The 19495-nt window shown below is 45.3% G+C and overlaps 1 long non-coding RNA gene across 1 annotated transcript in view; it reads left to right on the top strand.

Moving 5' to 3' along the window:
* Nucleotides 1-19495, top strand: part of LOC143781843 (uncharacterized) — a 33178-nt gene that overhangs the window by 12627 nt on the left and 1056 nt on the right. The window contains exon 2 of the long non-coding RNA XR_013216816.1: nt 17764-17795. This is a non-coding gene — a long non-coding RNA (uncharacterized LOC143781843). The remainder of the gene's footprint in view (nt 1-17763; nt 17796-19495) is intronic.

The raw sequence follows: 19495 nt of genomic DNA, 5'->3' as shown, positions 1-19495 counted from the left end.
TTTCAAAATGGTAATTTGGAGCAGAAGGTTGAAGCTCAGCTTTATTTAGTTGAGGGCAACACCAGGCAGGGGCACACAGACAGACACCTTTAGTAGGCCGGAAAAGCCTATTGCATTTTTTAAAATGGTAATTTGGAGCAGAAGGTTGAAGCTCAGCTTTATTTAGTTGAGGGCAACACCAGGGAGGGGCAGAAGCCGTTAGTAGGCCCTAACCACCATTTTTTTTTTTTAAAACCACTTAATGAGAGCCGGAAGGTTGAAGCTCAGCTTTATTTAGTTGAGGACAACACCAGGCAGGGGCACACAGACAGACACCTTTAGTAGGCCGGAAAAGCCTATTGCATTTTTCAAAATGGTAATTTGGAGCAGAAGGTTGAAGCTCAGCTTTATTTAGTTGAGGGCAACACCAGGCAGGGGCACACAGACAGACACCTTTAGTAGGCCGGAAAAGCCTATTGCATTTTTCAAAATGGTAATTTGGAGCAGAAGGTTGAAGCTCAGCTTTATTTAGTTGAGGGCAACACCAGGGAGGGGCAGAAGCCGTTAGTAGGCCCTAACCACCATTTTTTTTTTTTAAAACCACTTAATGAGAGCCGGAAGGTTGAAGCTCAGCTTTATTTAGTTGAGGACAACACCAGGGAGGGGCAGAAGCCGTTAGTAGGCCCTAACCACCATTTTTTTTTTTAAAACCACTTAATGAGAGCCGGAAGGTTGAAGCTCAGCTTTATTTAGTTGAGGACAACACCAGGCAGGGGCACACAGACAGACACCTTTAGTAGGCCGGAAAAGCCTATTGCATTTTTCAAAATGGTAATTTGGAGCAGAAGGTTGAAGCTCAGCTTTATTTAGTTGAGGGCAACACCAGGGAGGGGCAGAAGCCGTTAGTAGGCCCTAACCACCATTTTTTTTTTTTAAAACCACTTAATGAGAGCCGGAAGGTTGAAGCTCAGCTTTATTTAGTTGAGGACAACACCAGGGAGGGGCAGAAGCCGTTAGTAGGCCCTAACCACCATTTTTTTTTTTAAAACCACTTAATGAGAGCCGGAAGGTTGAAGCTCAGCTTTATTTAGTTGAGGGCAACACCAGGGAGGGGCAGAAGCCGTTAGTAGGCCCTAACCACCATTTTTTTTTTTTAAAACCACTTAATGAGAGCCGGAAGGTTGAAGCTCAGCTTTATTTAGTTGAGGACAACACCAGGGAGGGGCAGAAGCCGTTAGTAGGCCCTAACCACCATTTTTTTTTTTAAAACCACTTAATGAGAGCCGGAAGGTTGAAGCTCAGCTTTATTTAGTTGAGGACAACACCAGGGAGGGGCAGAAGCCGTTAGTAGGCCCTAACCACCATTTTTTTTTTTAAAACCACTTAATGAGAGCCGGAAGGTTGAAGCTCAGCTTTATTTAGTTGAGGACAACACCAGGCAGGGGCACACAGACAGACACCTTTAGTAGGCCGGAAAAGCCTATTGCATTTTTCAAAATGGTAATTTGGAGCAGAAGGTTGAAGCTCAGCTTTATTTAGTTGAGGGCAACACCAGGCAGTGGCACACAGACAGACACCTTTAGTAGGCCGGAAAAGCCTATTGCATTTTTTAAAATGGTAATTTGGAGCAGAAGGTTGAAGCTCAGCTTTATTTAGTTGAGGGCAACACCAGGGAGGGGCAGAAGCCGTTAGTAGGCCCTAACCACCATTTTTTTTTTTAAAACCACTTAATGAGAGCCGGAAGGTTGAAGCTCAGCTTTATTTAGTTGAGGACAACACCAGGCAGGGGCACACAGACAGACACCTTTAGTAGGCCGGAAAAGCCTATTGCATTTTTCAAAATGGTAATTTGGAGCAGAAGGTTGAAGCTCAGCTTTATTTAGTTGAGGGCAACACCAGGCAGGGGCACACAGACAGACACCTTTAGTAGGCCGGAAAAGCCTATTGCATTTTTTAAAATGGTAATTTGGAGCAGAAGGTTGAAGCTCAGCTTTATTTAGTTGAGGGCAACACCAGGGAGGGGCAGAAGCCGTTAGTAGGCCCTAACCACCATTTTTTTTTTTAAAACCACTTAATGAGAGCCGGAAGGTTGAAGCTCAGCTTTATTTAGTTGAGGACAACACCAGGCAGGGGCACACAGACAGACACCTTTAGTAGGCCGGAAAAGCCTATTGCATTTTTCAAAATGGTAATTTGGAGCAGAAGGTTGAAGCTCAGCTTTATTTAGTTGAGGGCAACACCAGGCAGGGGCACACAGACAGACACCTTTAGTAGGCCGGAAAAGCCTATTGAATTTTTCAAAATGGTAATTTGGAGCAGAAGGTTGAAGCTCAGCTTTATTTAGTTGAGGGCAACACCAGGGAGGGGCAGAAGCCGTTAGTAGGCCCTAACCACCATTTTTTTTTTTTAAAACCACTTAATGAGAGCCGGAAGGTTGAAGCTCAGCTTTATTTAGTTGAGGACAACACCAGGCAGGGGCACACAGACAGACACCTTTAGTAGGCCGGAAAAGCCTATTGCATTTTTCAAAATGGTAATTTGGAGCAGAAGGTTGAAGCTCAGCTTTATTTAGTTGAGGGCAACACCAGGCAGGGGCACACAGACAGACACCTTTAGTAGGCCGGAAAAGCCTATTGCATTTTTCAAAATGGTAATTTGGAGCAGAAGGTTGAAGCTCAGCTTTATTTAGTTGAGGGCAACACCAGGGAGGGGCAGAAGCCGTTAGTAGGCCCTAACCAAAGTTGAAGGCCAAATGCAGTTTAATTTCTGATACTATAGGCCGAAAGCCAGAAGGTGGAAGCTCCGATTTAGACAGTGGAGGACAATTTGAATTAGGGACTGCAGACAGACTTAGTAGGCTGTCCCCTGTGGACCATGCATCCACCACATTAACCCATTGCGCCGTAATGGACACGTAATCTTCCGTGGCCATGCCTACAGGTCCATGCGTCTGTTGTCAGGTGCACCTTTGTACTCACAGATTGCCAGAGTGCATGGACAATGCGGTCTTCTACATGCTGGTGGAGGGTTGGGATGGCTTTTCTCGCAAAAGAAGTGTCGACTGGTTAGCTTGTAGCGTGGTACAGCGTAGTCCATCATGGCCTTATTAATAGTAAATAAAATATATAACTAGGCTCTATGAACTTTTAAATAGGTTCCAGGGGTACACGGGCAGCATTGGTGTGGTCAGTGGAGGAGTATTGCAAGTAGGGGCTGCAGACAGGCTATCAAAGGCCTAAAATAACAAACAGTAGGCAGTCATGGCAGTTTTACATCGGTTACATGGATACACAGGCAGGCACTCCAGGCAGCATTGTGGTCAGTGGAGGAGTATTGCAAGTAGGGGCCGCAGACAGGCTATCAAAGGCCTAAAATAACAAACAATAGGCTCATTGCAGTTTTACAGCGGTTACATGGATAGACGGGCAGGCAGCTTGGTGGTGAGTGGAGGAGTATTTAAAGTAGGGACCGCAGACAGGCTATCAAAGGCCTAACATAACAAACAATAGGCTCATGGCAGTTTTACAGCGGTTACATGGATACACGGGCAGGCAGCTTGGTGGTCAGTGGAGGAGTATTTAAAGTAGGGACCGCAGACAGGCTTCAAAGGCCTAACATAAGAAAATGGGCTGGCTGTAGGCACTTTATAATTGGTTCCAGGGGTACACGGGCAGCAGTGGTCTGGTCAGTGGAGGACTAGTGGAAGGAGGGACCGCAGACAGGCTTCAAAGGCCTAAAATAACAAACAATAGGCTCATGGCAGTTTTACAGCGGTTACATGGATACACGGGCAGGCAACTTGGTGGTGGTGAGTGGAGGAGTATTTAAAGTAGGGACCGCAGACAGGCTATCAAAGGCCTAAAATAACAAACAATAGGCTTATGGCAGTTTTACAGCGGTTACATGGATACACGGGCAGGCAGCTTGGTGGTCAGTGGAGGAGTATTTAAAGTAGGGACCGCAGACAGGCTATCAAAGGCCTAAAATAACAAACAATAGGCTTATGGCAGTTTTACAGCGGTTACATGGATACACGGGCAGGCAGCTTGGTGGTCAGTGGAGGAGTATTTAAAGTAGGGACCGCAGACAGGCTATCAAAGGCCTAACATAACAAACAATAGGCTCATGGCAGTTTTACAGCGGTTACATGGATACACGGGCAGGCAGCTTGGTGGTGGTGAGTGGAGGAGTATTTAAAGTAGGGACCGCAGACAGGCTATCAAAGGCCTAACATAACAAACAATAGGCTCATGGCAGTTTTACAGCGGTTACATGGATACACGGGCAGGCAGCTTGGTGGTGAGTGGAGGAGTATTTAAAGTAGGGACCGCAGACAGGCTATCAAAGGCCTAAAATAACAAACAATAGGCTCATGGCAGTTTTACAGCGGTTACATGGATACACGGGCAGGCAGCTTGGTGGTCAGTGGAGGAGTATTTAAAGTAGGGACCGCAGACAGGCTTCAAAGGCCTAACATAAGAAAATGGGCTGGCTGTAGGCACTTTATAATTGGTTCCAGGGGTACACGGGCAGCAGTGGTCTGGTCAGTGGAGGACTAGTGGAAGGAGGGACCGCAGACAGGCTTCAAAGGCCTAAAATAACAAACAATAGGCTCATGGCAGTTTTACAGCGGTTACATGGATACACAGGCAGGCACTCCAGGCAGCATTGTGGTCAGTGGAGGAGTATTGCAAGTAGGGACCGCAGACAGGCTATCAAAGGCCTAAAATAACAAACAATAGGCTCATTGCAGTTTTACAGCGGTTACATGGATAGACGGGCAGGCAGCTTGGTGGTGAGTGGAGGAGTATTTAAAGTAGGGACCGCAGACAGGCTATCAAAGGCCTAACATAACAAACAATAGGCTCATGGCAGTTTTACAGCGGTTACATGGATACACGGGCAGGCAGCTTGGTGGTCAGTGGAGGAGTATTTAAAGTAGGGACCGCAGACAGGCTTCAAAGGCCTAACATAAGAAAATGGGCTGGCTGTAGGCACTTTATAATTGGTTCCAGGGGTACACGGGCAGCAGTGGTCTGGTCAGTGGAGGACTAGTGGAAGGAGGGACCGCAGACAGGCTTCAAAGGCCTAAAATAACAAACAATAGGCTCATGGCAGTTTTACAGCGGTTACATGGATACACGGGCAGGCAACTTGGTGGTGGTGAGTGGAGGAGTATTTAAAGTAGGGACCGCAGACAGGCTATCAAAGGCCTAAAATAACAAACAATAGGCTCATGGCAGCTTTACAGCGGTTACATGGATACACAGGCAGCTTGGTGGTGAGTGGAGGAGTAGTGCAAGGAGTGTCTGTCCCAGTACTCCCAAAATATAAATAGATGTTAATGTCTCGCAAAACAACCACAACAAAAAAAAAGGTGGCATACTTAGGTACAGGGGTGGGCTCATCTACTGAGTTTCTGACATAGTAATTTGGCAGTAACTATTTAATGGTGCCAATATAGGACACAGACACAGACTACTTTAAGTTGCATCATAGATGTCTACAAATTTGTATTGTCAGTGCCAGATATTGAATGATGTCAGCGAATAGACTAAAGATTGGTGGAGCTGTGCGACATAATTTTGGACGTGGTAGAGCACATTTTGAGCTGGGGTAGGGGGGAACTCTCTTGAGGCCGGCGGGACCGCCCCAGGGCCCCTCATGTTACAACGGTGTGTCTGACGTTGGGTGCGCACCACCACCGCCAGAGACACTACATTGTACTATGAGGGACCCAGTAGCAATGCCGTCAACCAAAAGCGAGCACACCCACCTCTTCAGACAAACAGCAGTCTCACGGGTGCTTGCGCCAAGTCGCGATACCACAGCCCCGTGTGGGGAGTTTTGCCATTTAGGGAGGTGTAAACATGTCGTATGCTGTACAATCAGCTGCAGCAAATTAGACATTAGAAAAGTAATTCACAGGCAAGAGCTTTTCATAGGAAAGCTAGGTGTCGGCCGGGCAAGGTGGGGCAAAAGATTTAGAAATCCAGTTGTGGTTCATTTTAATGAATGTTAGATCGTCAACATTTTGGGTAGCCAGACGAGTCCTTTTTTCGGTTAATATTGAACCTGCAGCACTGAATACTCTTTCTGATAGGACACTTGCTGCCGGGCAAGCAAGCTCCTGCAATGCATATTCTGCCAATTCTGGCCAGGTGTCTAATTTGGAGGCCCAGTAATCAAATGGGAATGACGGTTGAGGGAGAACATCGATAAGGGATGAAAAATAGTTAGTAACCATACTGGACAAATGTTGTCTCCTGTCACTTTCAATTGATGCAGCAGTACCTGTCCTGTCTGCGGTCATAGCAAAATCACTCCACAACCTGGTCAGAAAACCCCTCTGTCCAACGCCACTTCTGATGTGTGCACCCCTAACACTCCTAGTCTGCTGCCCCCTGGAGCTCGTGTGAGAACGATCACGTGCGCTGTGTGCTGGGAATGCCTGAAGCAAACGGTCAACAAGAGTTGATTGTTTGGTTGCTAATATTAGTTCCAAGTTCTCATGTGGCATAATATTTTGCAATTTGCCTTTATAGCGTGGATCAAGGAGGCAGGCCAACCAGTAATCGTCATCGTTCATCATTTTCGTAATGCGTGTGTCCCTTTTTAGGATACGTAAGGCATAATCCGCCATGTGGGCCAAAGTTCCAGTTGTCAAATCTCCGGTTGTGATTGGTTGAGGGGCAGTTGCAGGCAAATCTACGTCACTTGTGTCCCTCAAAAAACCAGAACCCGGCCGTGACACGCAACCAATTTCCTGTGCCCCCGGGAAAGGTTCGGCATTAAAAATATACTCATCCCCATCATCCTCCTCGTCCTCCACCTCCTCTTCGCCCGCTACCTCGTCCTGTACACTGCCCTGACCAGACAATGGCTGACTGTCATCAAGGCTTTCCTCTTCCTCTGGTGCAGACGCCTGCTCCTTTATGTGCGTCAAACTTTGCATCAGCAGACGCATTAGGGGGATGCTCATGCTTATTACGGCGTTGTCTGCACTAACCAGCCGTGTGCATTCCTCAAAACACTGAAGGACTTGACACATGTCTTGTATCTTAGACCACTGCACACCTGACAACTCCATGTCTGCCATCCTACTGCCTGCCCGTGTATCCTCCCACAAATAAATAACAGCACGCCTCTGTTCGCACAGTCTCTGAAGCATGTGCAGTGTTGAGTTCCACCTTGTTGCAACGTCTATGATTAGGCGATGCTGGGGAAGGTTCAAAGACCGCTGATAGGTCTGCATACGGCTGGCGTGTACAGGCGAACGTCGGATATGTGAGCAAAGTGCACGCACTTTGAGGAGCAGGTCGGAGAACCCAGGATAAGTTTTCAATAAGCACTGCACCACCAGGTTTAAGGTGTGAGCCAGGCAAGGAATGTGTTTCAGTTGGGAAAGGGAGATGGCAGCCATGAAATTCCTTCCGTTATCACTCACTACCTTGCCTGCCTCAAGATCTACTGTGCCCAGCCACGACTGTGTTTCTTGTTGCAAGAACTCGGACAGAACTTCCGCGGTGTGTCTGTTGTCGCCCAAGCACTTCATAGCCAATACAGCCTGCTGACGCTTGGCAGTAGCTGGCCCATAATGGGACAACTGGTGTGCAACAGTGTCATCTGCCGATGGAGTGGTTGGCAGACTGCGTTCTGTGGAAGAGCTGTAGCTTCTGCAGGAGGACGAGGAGGAGGAGGAGGAGGGGGTGCGAACGCCTACAGCCAACTGTTTCCTAGACCGTGGGCTAGGCACAACTGTCCCTAAATTGATGTCGCCTGTGGACCCTGCATCCACCACATTCACCCAGTGTGCCGTGATGGACACATAACGTCCCTGGCCATGCCTACTGGTCCATGCATCTGTAGTCAGGTGCACCTTTGTACTCACAGATTGCCTGAGTGCATGGACGATGCGCTGTTTAACATGCTGGTGCAGGGCTGGGATGGCTTTTCTGGAAAAAAAGTGTCGACTGGGTAGCTCGTATCGTGGTTCAGCGTACTCCATCAGGGCTTTGAAAGCTTCGCTTTCAACTAACCGGTAGGGCATCATCTCTAACGAGATTAGTCTAGCTATGTGGGCGTTAAAACCCTGTGTACGCGGATGCGAGGATAAGTACTTCCTTTTTCTAACCAGAGTCTCATGTAGGGTGAGCTGGACTGGAGAGCTGGAGATCGTGGAACTTTCGGGTGTGCCGGTGTACATGGCAGACTGAGAGACGGTTGGAGACGGTATTGTTTCCGCCGGTGCCCTAGATGCAATATTTCCTCCTACAAAACTGGTGATTCCCTGACCCTGACTGCTTTTGGCTGGCAAAGAAACCTGCACAGATACTGCCGGTGGTGCGGAAAATGGTGGCCTTACAGTGACGGAAGGGATGTTGCGTTGCTGACTAGCTTCATTGGCCGAGGGTGCTACAACCTTGAGGGACGTTTGGTAGTTAGTCCAGGCTTGAAAATGCATGGTGGTTAAGTGTCTATGCATGCAACTAGTATTTAGACTTTTCAGATTCTGACCTCTGCTTAAGCTAGTTGAACATTTTTGACAGATGACTTTGCGCTGATCAGTTGGATGTTGTTTAAAAAAATGCCAGACTGCACTCTTCCTAGACTCGGATCCCTTTTCAGGGATTGCAGACTGAGCTTTAACCGGATGGCAACGCTGTGCTCCAACAGGTTTTGGCTTTGACACGCGTTTTGGGCCAGATACGGGCCCGGCAGATGGAACCTGTTGCGATGTTGATGCCTGCTGCGGCCCCTCCTCCACCTCCGCTTCTGAACTACTGCCGCCTGCACCCTGTTCCCCCAATGGCTGCCAATCGGGGTCAATAACTGGGTCATCTATTACCTCCTCTTCGAGCTCGTGTGCAACTTCGTCTGTGTCACTGTGTCGGTCGGTGGTATAGCGTTCGTGGCGGGGCAACATAGTCTCATCAGGGTCTGATTGTGGATCTGTACCCTGAGAGGGCAATGTGGTGGTCTGAGTCAAAGGAGCAGCATAGTACTCTGGCTGTGGCTGTGCATCAGTGCACTCCATGTCAGAATATACTTGTAATGGGCATGGCCTGTTAAATGTTTCACTTTCTAAGCCAGGGACGGTATGTGTAAAGAGCTCCATGGAGTGACCCGTTGTGTCGCCTGCTGCATCCTTCTCTCTTGTTGTAGTTTTTGCTGAGGAGGACAAGGAAGCGACTTGTCCCTGACCGTGAACATCCACAAGCGACGCGCTGCTTTTACATTTACCAGTTTCGGAAGAGGAGGCAAAAGAGCTAGAGGCTGAGTCTGCAATGTAAGCCAAAACTTGCTGTTGCTGCTCCGCCTTTAAAAGCGGTTTTCCTACTCCCAGAAAAGAGAGCGTTCGAGGCCTTGTGTAGCCTGACGACGAAACTGGCTCCACAGCTCCAGACTTAGGTGGAATATTTTTATCCCCACGACCACCTGATGCTCCACTACCACTACCATCATTACCAGCTGACAATGAACGCCCACGACGACCTCTTGCACCAGACTTCCTCATTGTTTTAAAATCTTAACCAAAGTAACTTTATTTGTTGCTGTCAAACAACTTACACGGTGAGCTATAACTTCAGTATGATTTCAATATCCCTTAACAGGTTGGTGAGACCACAAGGAAAATCAGGCACAATGTTACACACTCTGTTTTCTGTGGCACAAAATCACAGAGATGACACACACGCAGGACTGTCACTCAAGCACTAATGTCAATATTAATCTCCCACCTAATTTATGTATTTTTTTTTTTCAGGGAGACTTTAGAAACCAAATAATAAGAAAAAAAATAAATAAATAAATAGGCTTTCTATAGCCCACTGAATGAGAGATAGCACACACAGCAGTGGCACACAAGCCCTGACTGAGGCCAATATTTTTCTCCCACTGATTGATGTAGTGTTTTTGTGTTGAGGTAGATTTTAGAACACAAATCAAGGAAAAAAAAAAAAAATAGCCTTTCTATGGCCCACTGAATGAGAGAGAGAGGTGGCACACCCAGGAGTCAAGACTGGCACACAAGCTGAAAGGGCAATATTACTCTCCCACTGTTTTTTTATGTATTTTTTGTTTTTTAAGGGAGACTTTAGAAACCCAATAATATTTAAAAAAATAAATAAATAGGCTTTCTATGGCCCACTGAATGAAAGGGAGAGAGGTGGCACACCCAGGAGTCAAGACTGGCACACAAGCTGAAAGGGCAATATTACTCTCCCACTGTTTTTTGTATGTTTTTTTTTTTTTTTTCAGGGAGACTTTAGAAACCAAATAATATTAAAAAAACCAAAAAAAAAATAGCCTTTCTATGGCCCACTGAATGAGAGAGAGAGGTGGCACACCCAGGAGTCAAGACTGGCACACAAGCTGAAAGGGCAATATTACTCTCCCACTGTTTTTTTATGTATTTTTTGTTTTTTCAGGGAGACTTTAGAAACTAAATAATATTAAAAAAAAAAAAAAAAAAATAGGCTTGCTATAGCCCACTGAATGAGAGATAGCACACACAGCAGTGGCACACAAGCCCTGACTGAGGCCAATATTTTTCTCCCACTGATTGATGTAGTGTTTTTGTGTTGAGGTAGAATTTAGAACACAAATCACGGAAAAAATAAATAGGCTTTCTATGGCCCACTGAATGAAAGGGAGAGAGGTGGCACACCCAGGAGTCAAGACTGGCACACAAGCTGAAAGGGCAATATTACTCTCCCACTGTTTTTTTATGTATTTTTTGTTTTTTAAGGGAGACTTTAGAAACCCAATAATATTTAAAAAAAAAAATAAATAGGCTTTCTATGGCCCACTGAATGAGAGGGAGAGAGGTGGCACACCCAGGAGTCAAGACTGGCACACAAGCTGAAAGGGCAATATTACTCTCCCACTGTTTTTTTAGGTTTTTTTTGTTTTTTCAGGGAGACTTTAGAAACCAAATAATATTAAAAAAAAATATATATATATAGGCTTGCTATAGCCCACTGAATGAGAGATAGCACACACAGCAGTGGCACACAAGCCCTGACTGAGGCCAATATTTTTCTCCCACTGATTGATGTAGTGTTTTTGTGTTGAGGTAGAATTTAGAACACAAATCACGGAAAAAATAAATAGGCTTTCTATGGCCCACTGAATGAAAGGGAGAGAGGTGGCACACCCAGGAGTCAAGACTGGCACACAAGCTGAAAGGGCAATATTACTCTCCCACTGTTTTTTTATGTTTTTTTTTTTTTTTTCAGGGAGACTTTAGAAACCAAATAATATTAAAAAAACCAAAAAAAAAATAGCCTTTCTATGGCCCACTGAATGAGAGAGAGAGGTGGCACACCCAGGAGTCAAGACTGGCACACAAGCTGAAAGGGCAATATTACTCTCCCACTGTTTTTTTAGGTTTTTTTTGTTTTTTCCGGGAGACTTTAGAAACCAAATAATATTAAAAAAAAAAAAAAAAAAAATAGGCTTGCTATAGCCCACTGAATGAGAGATAGCACACACAGCAGTGGCACACAAGCCCTGACTGAGGCCAATATTTTTCTCCCACTGATTGATGTAGTGTTTTTGTGTTGAGGTAGAATTTAGAACACAAATCACGGAAAAAATAAATAGGCTTTCTATGGCCCACTGAATGAAAGGGAGAGAGGTGGCACACCCAGGAGTCAAGACTGGCACACAAGCTGAAAGGGCAATATTACTCTCCCACTGTTTTTTTATGTATTTTTTGTTTTTTAAGGGAGACTTTAGAAACCCAATAATATTTAAAAAAATAAATAAATAGGCTTTCTATGGCCCACTGAATGAGAGGGAGAGAGGTGGCACACCCAGGAGTCAAGACTGGCACACAAGCTGAAAGGGCAATATTACTCTCCCACTGTTTTTTTAGGTTTTTTTTTTTTTTTCAGGGAGACTTTAGAAACCAAATAATATTAAAAAAAAAAAAAAAAAAATAGGCTTGCTATAGCCCACTGAATGAGAGATAGCACACACAGCAGTGGCACACAAGCCCTGACTGAGGCCAATATTTTTCTCCCACTGATTGATGTAGTGTTTTTGTGTTGAGGTAGATTTTAGAACACAAATCACGGAAAAAATAAATAGGCTTTCTATGGCCCACTCAGTGAGAGATGGCACACACAGGGATGGCACTGTAGCAGAAATGCCAATCTTAATCTCCCACAAATAAAAACAAAAAAAAAAAAAAAACTGTCCTACAATTACTATCTCCCTGCAGTAATGTAAGCCAGGTATGGCAGGCAGCAATAGGAGTGGACTGATGCACAAATTAAATAAAAAGTGTGGACAAACAAAAAAGATAGCTGTGCAGAAAGGAAGGAACAAGAGGATATGTGCTTTGAAAAAAGCAGTTGGTTTCCACAGTGGCGTACACACAGCTATCACGGAGCCTTCTAGGGCAGCCCAATGAGCTACAGCGCTGAGGGGAAAAAAAAAAAAAAATAGCTTCCACAGTCCCTGCACACCGAAGGTGGTGTTGGACAGTGGAAATCGCTGCAGCACAAGCGGTTTGGTGGTTAGTGGACCCTGCCTAACGCTCTCCCTGCTTCTGACGAAGCGGCAGCAACCTGTCCCTAAGCTCAGATCAGCAGCAGTAAGATGGCGGTCGGCGGGAACGCCCCTTTATAGCCCCTGTGACGCCGCAGACAGCAAGCCAATCACTGCAATGCCCTTCTCTAAGATGGTGGGGACCAGGATCTATGTCATCACGCTGCCCACACTCTGCGTTCACCTTCATTGGCTGAGAAATGGCGCTTTTCGCGTAATTGAAACGCGACTTTGGCGCGAAAGTCGCGTACCGCATGGCCGACAAGCACAGGGGTCGGATCGGGTTTCATGAGACGCCGACTTAGCCAAAAGTCGGCGACTTTTGAAAATGATCGACCCGTTTCGCTCAACCCTAGTGAAGACTGTAAAACATGGGGGTGCAAGCATAATGGTTTGGGGATTTCATACTATGGAGTTGGGCCCATTTATCGCATACCAGGCATCATGTACCAGTTTGAATATATCAAAATAATGGAAGAGGTCAAGATGTTTTATGCTTAAGAAATGCCCTTTAAATCGGTTTACAGCAGGACAGCAACCCCAAACACACACAAGTAAGCGGCCACATCCTGGTTTCAGACCAACAAGATTGATATTATGAAGTGGCCAGCCCAATCCCCAGATCTCAATCCGATTAAGAATTTGTGAAGTGACAAAAAATGTGATGGCTGTGGACCCCAGGCTAGGGGGAAAAGGGTGTTCGGAGGTGCGATGCTGCAGGTGTGCGGTGATGCTGGGGCTCCATCTCCATCTGCACATGCACTGCCCTTTGACGGCCATTTTCCCGAAGTCCACCACAATGTAAACCAAGGAAGTGCAGGGGCTCTGGGCTTTCACAAAATGTTAGAGGAGCCCCCGCACCACCTAACACCCTCAGCGTGGCACCTCCAAACACCCCTTCCTCCCAGCCTGATGCCCACAGCATCGACCTACTCTTGCCTCCGTCAGCAGCGACCCTGAGATCCCACTCCAACGCAGCCGGTAAGGTATGCTGCAATTATGCCACCAAAATTTCTTGGGAAAAAAATGCGTCATATAATCAAAAAAATATGGTAAGTTCACTTCATAATTCACCAAAAAATTGGATTTTACAGAACCCAAATTATTTGTTGATCAAATTGCTCTAAAAAAGAAAGCTTCCTGATGCTCTTTAGGACTGGGAAGTGGGTTATAAAAAAAATACATTATACTAATCTTCCCAGTGCCAGCACCTGTACTGGTGTCAGGAGTGGACTTAAAATGAATGAAAAATGAAGGATGTAATCTTCTCAATATTGCATCTTATTTCTGTCTTTGGCTCAAAAAAATGCATCAAAAATTGCACTAGCGTTCTTCCCAAAATTTTAATAACTGAATGAAAATCCTCACTGATTCATGCTTGATACATTTTGACAAATATAAGATTACCCACCCTTGTGATGGACAATCTGGTCTGCATCGGCATGACAAAGCCACCTGCTGCATGAATACCCTCTCTGATAGTTCACTAAAGGCTAGATATGACAGTACGCCTGTCATAAAGAAAAATTTAAAGCCATAAAGATATTGGTAGCTAGTAGTTCCTTTTGTTATTGTGGAGTTTGCAGTGACCGTATTGGGGTACATATATACACTGCTCAAAAAATAAAAGGAACACTTAAACAACACAATGCAACTCCAAGTCAATCACTCTTCTATGAAATCAACCTGTCCAGTTATGAAGCAACACCGATTGTGAATCAATTTCTCCTGCTGTTGTGCTAATGGAACAGACAAGTAGAAATGATAGGCAAATAGCAAGACAACCCCTATAAAGGAGTGTTTCTGCAGGGGTGACCACAGACCATTTGTCTGTTCTCATCCTTTTTGTCTGTTCTTTTGGTCACCTTTGTATTTTGTCATTGCTCTCACCACTAGAGGTACTGTACAGTAGCATGAGGCGGTGTCTAGAACCCACAAAAGTTGCTCAAGTAGTGCAGCTCAATCAGTATGCATATTAACTGCGAGCTGTGGCAAGAAGGGTAGCTGTGTCTGTCAGCACAGTGTGCAGCGCATGGAGCAGATACCAGGAGATGTGGAGGGGGTCTTAGGAGAGCAACAACTGAGCAGCAGGACAGCTACCTCCTCATTTGTAGAACAGAAAGAACAGGAGAAGCAATGCCAGAGCCCTGCAAAATGACCTCAAGCAGGCCACTAACATCTATGTGTTTGTTCAAACTGTCAGAAACAGACTCCCCTGAGGAAGCCGTTGTGAAACGTGCATCGGGGCACGTGTTGTGATCTGGTGGCCCAGGAGTAGCATTGGACGTACTCTGGAGAAGGTGGTACCTGTACTGACCGCAGACCCTGAACTTAACACCGCAACTAGAAGTAGCCGTGGGATGTACCTACTGATCCTAGACACCTCGACACAGCCGGAGGACTAATTAACCCTATAGATAGAAAAGGGAAAACTATCTCGCCTCAGAGAAAATTCCCAAAGGATAGGCAGCCCCCCACAAATATTGACTGTGAGAGGAGAGGAAAAAACATACACAGGCTGAAAACAGGATTTAGCAAAGGAGGCCAATCTAGCTAAATAGGAAAGATAGGACAGAGAACTATGCGGTCAGTATTAAAATACTAGGAAATATCCACCACAGAAAATACAAAAAACTCCACATCTAACTAAAGATATGGAGGGTATATCTGCCTCTCCAGAGATTCCAGCTTGACTGCATAAATCCTTACACAGATTAAGCTGGACAAGAAAAAACATGAAATGCACTGAACAATGAGGCCCACAACATGTGGGCTGCAAAACAAGCAGAACTTATCTTGGTGAAAAGACCAGGAAGCAGGAGAAACCATGAAGGGATGTGAATCCTCCAGAATACAATGGACAACTGGCACTGACTAAAGGGTGAGGCCAGACTAAATAGCCCAGTCCAGAGTGGACACACCTGATAACTGCTGTGAAGGACAGACAGCAGCGCTACCACTTATAACCACTGGAGGGAGCCCAAGAACAGAATTCACAACAGGCACGTATCATGCTCACAGCCATGAATACAGGTGATAACTAGTGATGGTGTGACTTGTCTCACCACTGTTTTGGTAAATACATTGTTGGTCACTGACTTAGTATCTTTGTATTACACTGTATGCTCCTTATGTGGTGTTTTGAGTCCACCATTTCCGGTCTGGCTTTCATCATGATTACATGCACTGGAACTTTATGTTTCCATATATATTTCATGTGAAGGCCCCTTCATCTGAGCTTATGCCTGGGGGGTGACACCACATATTTTGTGCACCCAATTTGAATAGCTCTGTTATTGATTAATCTGTTGTGATACATGACTGTTCTGTATATTTTATTGAATCAATATTAAAATTTACATGTTCAATATATTTTTTGGTGTTTTATATGCTCCATGTGTCTGTGTTTAATACGTATTTGGGAGCTCCGTAGGGTTACAACCCTTTTCAGTCCCAGTAGATAGATTGAGGACTGAGTGCTTATATTATGGTGCCTGTATCTGAGATTTTGTATTATTGAACCAATCTACTGAGCCAGAAAACTATGGGGTCAAGGCTTAGAGCATATGCTGGAGAAAGGATATAATCCAGTTATAACTGAACCTAGTTGTTGGCACAGTGGTGGATAAAGCTTATCAAGTGTCATATGTAATATATAATGTAATTGCTGCTGCTTCTGCTACACAGGCAGGGTAGCATTAACTCTGTGGGGAGTTTGGGGAAAGCCTTGTCATGCAGGGGATTCAACTGATTCTGGTTATACACCAATTTTTACTTCCTTTTGAAAATTGGATGAAATTCCAATAGAAAATATCTAAAAGCATAGCAAAGTTCTAAATGTATGGAAATCCAAAACTCATTCCTGTCCTTGATGATAATGATATGCTTGTCAGCCCACAAGCAATTGAGCATATAACCTGACATCCTTGCTAACACGACTGATGTCACCATTACTTCCCCCCTCCAACCGCAACTGTTGGTCATCATAGCCAGCGTCATTGTGGTTATCAATTTCACCCTGACAGTCAAAATTGTTTCCTGCCTGTGTCTGGTATATTTTAATGTCCCCCTCCAGACCCACCTGCTGCTACTCTTCCTCCTATATAGTGCTGCATGTGACATTGACCCTGAGGGACCTCATCGCTCCTTGTCCCTTTTTAAGATGTGTCTCCAGCCAATGGCTTTGAGGCACTTAGTAGTTAAGTCATCTTCACCTGTTGGAAGGTGCCCAATATTAGTATTTAGTTAAACTGCAGGCTTCTAAGTCCATTGTCAGGTCCAAGTTCACTTACCTGTCCTGTTAACCAGAACCTGAACCAGTTCTGACTACCTGAACCTATCTAATTTGCACCAGTACTTGCACCTGCTACCATTCTGTCTGAATCTATCCTGCCTGAACTCTGAGCCAGTCCTACGGTCCTGAAATCCCTCCGTCTGAACCAGCTCTAATATCTATTCTGTCCGTGATCCTGTTCCTGCCCTACCAGCTACCCCGAGTCCATACCTTCATCCCTGTCCCCTTGGGATAAGCTGCTGCAGTTCCAGGGTCTGTCTTGGAAAAGTACATGGTGACTAGAGATGAGTGAACATTTTAATATTCGGTTCGGATGACGATCACCGAATTTGCAATATTAGCGAATTTAATTACCGAATATTTTCTAATAATAGCCAAATGCCATTGGAGTCAATAGGAGGCAAAAAGCAAATGAATACACAATACAAACACCGGTGTTTCCCACTGCCGGAGTTTCTCTCGTGGTAAACTCCTATGACCTGACTGACGACACCGCGAGCATGAGAAAGTTATCACGGTACCATCAGAAAGGTCCTGGGAGTTCACAGCCAATTAACTCACTTCACCTAAATGACGTCAGTGTGAGCGCCATTAGAAATTTTCCCACTGCACTCACACTGGCATCAGATAGGTGAAGTGAATTCATTGGCTTTTAACTTCCAGGACCTTTCTGAAGGCACCACAAGCATGAGAACTTTCTCACTCTCACGGTGACATCAGTTAGGTTATAGGAGTTCACTGCGAGACACTGGACAGCGGTAGCAGATGCTGCTCAGTGTCTCTGCTGGATGACAGGCTGCATGGTTGCATCATGCAACCATGCAGCCTGCCATCTAGATGTAGAAAAGCTATACCCATAGAGGGATATATGAATTATTTTCTTCTCTGCGGAAAGGTGAGAAATATTGTTTGTTATTTTAATTCTCTTGCAGGAGACAATGGTGTCACTGGAATGGGTGATGCAGTAAGTATGATTAAATTAAGATTTATTAAAGGAGTCTGTGTCATTCTTCCAATTAAATGACTATATCCTGGGTGTGTGTGTGCTTTTATACAATATGACTATGGGGTTAGTATGATGCCTCTCCAGTCTCCATTACTAACTTCTGGGCTTGATGTCACCTTGCAATACGAAGGTGACCTCAACCTCCCACCAACTATCACCCCACTTGCCACCAAGACAGGACAAGTGGAAAGAATGAGGCTAAGTGCCAGAATTGGTGCATCTTATAGATGCGCCTTTTCTGGGGTGTCTGGGAGCTGATGCTTTTAGCCTGTGGGGGACAGTATCCATGACCCCTTTTAGGCTATTAATATCAGCCCACAGCTGTCTGCCTAGCCTGTGCTGGTTATTAACTGTAGGGGGACCCTATGTCATTTTTTGGGGGTCCCCCATTTTAATAGCTAGTAAAGCTAAGTGTACAGCTGTGAGCTGATATTAATAGCCTGGGACGTTCCATGACTATTTCTCTGACTATAAACATCTGCCCCCAGCCATCGGCTTTCCCTCTGCTGGATAAGAAAATTACGCGGGAGCCCACAACATTTTTTTCAGAAAAATAATCTTTTAATAATTAAATACATGTACAGTAAGCTGCACGCACACTGTACTAATTGTATATGTGAATGACATCTGTATATCTATCTATTCTATGTGTATATACTATATGCAATCCATCTATTCTATCCTGTCGGCTTCTGCTGTGATTTTACAGTACATGGCTGCTGAATTGCCAGCTTTTCTTCTATCTATCTATGTAACATACAGTATGTATATATATATATACTAGACTGTGGCCCGATTCTAATGCATCGGGTATTCTAGAATATGCATGTCCCCGTAGTATATGGACAATGATGATTCCAGAATTCGCGGCAGACTGTGCCCATCGCTGATTGGTCAAGGCAACCTTTATGACATCATCGTCGCCATGGCAACCATTATGACATCTACGTCGATACTGTGCCCGTCGCTGATTGGCCGAGGCGAATTTGCGGCAGACTGTGCCCGTCGCTGATTGGTCAAGGCAACCTTTATGACATCATCGTCACCATGCTGTGCCTGTCGCTGATTGGTCGAGGCCTGGCGGCCTCGACCAATCAGAGACGCGGGATTTCCAGGACAGACAGACAGACAGACAGAAAAACCCTTAGACAATTATATATATAGATATCTATATATATAATTGTCTAAGGGTTTTTCCGTCTGTCTGTCTGTCTGTCTGTCTGTCCTGGAAATCCTGCGTCTCTGATTGGTCGAGGCCGCCAGGCCTCGACCAATCAGAGACGGGCACAGCATGGCGACGATGATGTCATAAAGGTTGCCTCGACCAATCAGCGACGGGCACAGTCTGCCGCCAGGCCTCGACCAATCAGCGACGGGCACAGTATCGACGTAGATGTCATAATGGTTGCCATGGCGACGATGATGTCATAAAGGTTGCCTCGACCAATCAGCGACGGGCACAGTCTGCCGTGAATTCTGGAATCATCATTGTCCATATACTACGGGGACATGCATATTCTAGAATACCTGATGCGTTAGAATCGGGCCACAATCTAGTATATATATATATATATGTGCGTGTGTGTGTGTGTGTGACACTTATAACTACAGTACAGGCCAAACCTGTACAGGACACACCATCTCATTTAAAGATTTTT

Source organism: Ranitomeya variabilis, chromosome 6, assembly GCF_051348905.1.
Source record: "Ranitomeya variabilis isolate aRanVar5 chromosome 6, aRanVar5.hap1, whole genome shotgun sequence".
Lineage (NCBI taxonomy): Eukaryota > Metazoa > Chordata > Amphibia > Anura > Dendrobatidae > Ranitomeya > Ranitomeya variabilis.
Note: the sequence above shows the minus strand (reverse complement) of the source record. Positions and strands in the feature narration are given on the sequence as shown.